Source organism: Rhinolophus ferrumequinum, chromosome 17, assembly GCF_004115265.2.
Source record: "Rhinolophus ferrumequinum isolate MPI-CBG mRhiFer1 chromosome 17, mRhiFer1_v1.p, whole genome shotgun sequence".
NCBI lineage: Eukaryota > Metazoa > Chordata > Mammalia > Chiroptera > Rhinolophidae > Rhinolophus > Rhinolophus ferrumequinum.
Genome location: NC_046300.1, coordinates 47,649,289 through 47,653,563, shown reverse-complemented (window position 1 = coordinate 47,653,563; position 4,275 = coordinate 47,649,289). Strand labels below are relative to the sequence as shown.

The 4,275-nt window shown below is 41.0% G+C and overlaps 1 pseudogene; it reads left to right on the top strand.

Moving 5' to 3' along the window:
- The first annotated feature begins 347 nt into the window (after positions 1 to 347).
- On the top strand, positions 348 to 3,893 carry LOC117036702 (E3 ubiquitin-protein ligase KCMF1-like; annotated as a pseudogene).
- The last annotated feature ends 382 nt before the right edge of the window (positions 3,894 to 4,275 follow it).

Sequence of the window (4,275 nt, the reverse complement as noted above, 5' to 3'; positions counted from 1 at the left end):
AATGTGGCAATCAATACCTTATAATGTGGCTGGATTTCTGGAAGATGAAAGTAAGCCTTATTCTGTACCTAGGATGGAGTAAGAAACTGTTATTGTCGTAGTGACATTACAAAGCTATCAATTTAAAAGAATTGAGAAATTGGATTATTTCAAGCCTGGTTATTATGGAGGGAATGAGCTGGTTAATTCATGTATGGAGTGCTTCCTGCCATGCAACTACATGAGGGATGATGCATTGTCATGTGCAGAGAACTATAACGTTACCATTGTGGACTTCATCTGTGTGGGGACACAGTACCCAGGGGATGTGAATCTCCTGGATCTCAGGGTCTGCTTTGTTAGCTGGGATGGTATTTCCTTACCTGCTTGGTTGATTTTTTTCAGGTCCAACTGTAAGATCTGATCTTGAGCCTATAGACCATTAATTTTGAAATTACCTTAAGCTCTAGTCTAAGTACATTACACATATTAACTCATTCATGCATTATGACTATTTCCATTTTATGGACAAGGAAACTCAGGTGCAGGGAGGTAACTGCTCAGTGTTGAGTCAGGGCTGTGCCTGGATTTGAACCAAGTCCATTCATTATGTGCAGTTCCACTGTGCTAGTATGTAGTGGGATAACCTGGTGGAACATGGACTTTGGAGTTGGCTACCTCCTTGCCATGGGTTCTAACCTCTTTAAGCTATAATTTTCTTATTTATAAAATAGAAATACAAAATAGACCTCCAGTGTTGTAGGTATAATTGATCCTCATTATTCATTGTAGTTATGGCCTGTAAAGTAGCTACAAACACTGAATTGATGAATACTGAACATAAAGCTCCCAGGGGAAATGCAGGGTTAAGTTCCTATGAGCCTCTGGTCACAACATTTTTATTAAACAATCAGTACATAATCTTGTTTTATGTTTGTTTCTGTTTAAAACCATCACATATATATATATATATATATATGAGGTCAAAGGTGACCGTAGTGGTTGATATTCAGCAGTGAGGTATGTAGAACTTTTTCTAGGATGAGTTCGTGACCTTAATTATCCTACCTTCATGTGTGTAAGTGTATATGTGTGTGTGTGTGTGTGTGTGTGTATTTATTTGACTCATCAACATTAAACTCATGGCCAACAGCACTATAATTCATGCCTGAATGAAGCTTATCTAACACACATGTGCTTTCTATAAGGCACATCACAGCCTTCCTTCACTTGGGAACACTAGACAGCACATCAGCACTATGCTTGGGCCAATTTAAGCAGTGAAATCACCAACAAAATGTGAGAAATGTGGTCCTAAATAAGCTGTGAAAAGGATACTTGTTTACACATGAGAGCTGAAAGAAGGCAGAGCGTCACCGTGTTTGATCTCAGCCGGGAATGGGCATGTCAGGCCACTCAGGTTCTTCACATCTCTGCACATGTCTGGGAATGACTGCAAACGTTCCATAAGTACTGATTTCAGCATTCTTAATACAAATAAACGGTAGTGAGTAAGGTAATTGGCACATGCAGAATCTGTGAAGACTGAGAATGGATTCTGCATACCTCCAGGGTTGTAGTAAGTACATATGAACTAAGGTGTATATAACGCGTAGCAGGTCACCATGAGCACATGGAAAGTACTTAACACGTGGCAGCTACTTTTGTTATTTTAATTGTGTGTCAAGAATCAGGTCCCTTTTGGATGGTTCCTTACCGGCCCTGCTGTGGACTGGGAAGGTTCCGTTCCAGAGGAGACGGTGTGGTTCCAGGAAGCAGGCTTTAAGGCCGTTACACCTTATTTACCTGCTCTCTTTACTTCCGGGTGTGAACTAGCCAAATGTTGGAATATATTGGATTTTGGAGAGTGTATGGTAGAATATGAGAAGAAGGAAGGGTGAGTTCAGCCCTCCACCTCTCCCTGCATCATAGGCTTCCTACTTTGTATTTCAAAGTCTTAGTGAATACTTCTTGAAGCCTGATCCCCAAACCAGCATGCACCATCAGCATTACCTAGGAACTTGTTAGAAATAAAAATTGTCATCCAGACCTCCTGAATCAGAAACTCTGTGATGGGCCCAGAATCTGTATAGGGACCACTACGTGGTTCTGAAGCAGGCTAAGGTGGGGAACCTCTGCTCTGGTCGAACCCCCCTACTCAAGTTATTGAATTTTCTTGATTACTGAGTACTTTGCAGACTAGGAATCCCTCTGTGACAAGCATTCAGTATTTCTTTTGTGATGGTTAAAACTTGCATGGATTTTTCAGGGATTGTCTGGGGCCTAATCCTTTTGTTAAAACTGGCTCTCTATTTGGCTTATGATAATTTCTGAAACTTCTTTGTTAGGGTTCAGCTTATTTAATGGCTGATGGTAGAGCTTCTTTTTATTTTGAATTTATTTTTAAGCAAATAATTTTTTTTTTTATCTCCAGCCTCCAGAAAGATGAAGTGAGGGAACGAAGTTGTCTTCCAAGTTCTAATGCATATGGATTGTCATGGTCTTTCTTTCATTTGCAAAAAGTTTAGGCCATTTCATGTTTCCTTTCCCCCTCACCTGTCCTCTAACCCAGATTTCTTCGTGGGTGTTATTTGACAACTCACACTTTTTAAGCTGACAATATTGTGACACTTTTGAAAACCTGCATTTTTGTCAAGTTATTGACCTATTCATTTATTTCACAAATATTTATGAGAATATACTCAATGCGGCACACTCAGCTAGATGCTGGCAATGGATTGCTGAGCGTAACAGAGATGGTCCTTGCCCTCACGGAGCACACCTGCGGATGGGGGACAGATGTTCAAGACTCAAAGGTAATTAGAACGTTGGAAACTGCTAGGAAAGAAGCACATGAAGCTCTGAGAGAGTACACAATATAAGTAACTGGTCAGGAAATGTGTCCATGTGTGTTTGACATTTGAATAGACTTTTTAACAGATGAGTAAAAATTAACTAGGTGAAGGTAGGTGGAAAGGGGGAGGTACGAATATATGTTCAGGTCTTCAAGAAGAAATAAAAGTGCCGGCGCTGTGTCATGAGCCATTCCTGTCACTGCACCTCCCCTGTGGTGCCCTCAGGCTGGCTGGGCCCAGAACAGAGAGCAAGAGGCGGGCTGGTGGGCAGGCGGCAGAAGCCCGGGAGTAGTGTGGGAATTGGCTGACTGGCCAGTGGGGGGCACTGCAACCGGAGGGGCCACCCCACCGCCGTCTCAACTAGGATGGCCTGACATGAAGGTGTCAGCTCTGATGCATGTTTAAGAGGAAATTTCTGAGTCGCAGCTGTAAGTGTTTAATATGCTACCATTATGATCTTTGTGCATCTTGATATGAAAGTGGTGCAAGAAGACATACAACTGCTCACCCAAAGGCAGTATGGATTAACAAGGGTAGATTTTTATTTGTATTAATGCTATGGTGGGGAAGCTTTCTCTGTAGAGCAAGCCCAGTGTTTTACTTGTCCCTATTGTGGAAAAAATGGAGACATCTCTTTGGGAACATGTTACTTCTGAACACACAGAAACATCAACAGAAGTGATTTGTCCAATATGTGCAGCATTACCTGGAGGTGATCCTAATCACCTCACGCATGACTTTGCGTCTCATCTTATGCTTGAACACAGAGCCCCTAGAGATTGAAATGAATCGAGTGGTATTTGACATGTACCTAGAATGTTTCACCATGGCTGGGATTTAGGAGGTCTTCGTGCTCGTAGATCAAATACACAGCAGTTCTACTGGTGGACTTCTCAGAGTTCATATTCTTCAAGCAATAGGGAAGCCATGGATCCTATAGCTGAGCCTTTATCTCAGTTATCAGGAGTGAGACGTTCTGCAGGAGAACAGCTTAATCATCTGGCCCTAACGGACATGGAACATGGGGGGAGAACTATACCTGTTAGGAGAAGCCACTGAAATTTAGGGTTAGGTACTGCAGCATAACATAGTGGTTGTATAATTTATAATACCACTAGCAACATTTAAAAAATATGTAATTTTACATTAGGTATTAAGTTGTTGTGATTAAAAAGGAATCTGCATAGACTCCTCTCCAACCCTGTCTTCATCTGCTTGATTCATGAAAATGCCCAACACTGACGTTTGTTTTTCAGGTGTTCATAAAGAAGTTGTCAATGCATTTTTCTTTTTTAAAAAGTTTATATTTTTACTTTTTACACAAAACATAAAGTACTCTAGAAACCTCTCTGCTCTTTTCTTTGCAACCTAATTTATATTGGAGATCTTCCTTATAAATATATAGAAAGCTTTGTCATACTTGGATACCTGCATGGTACTG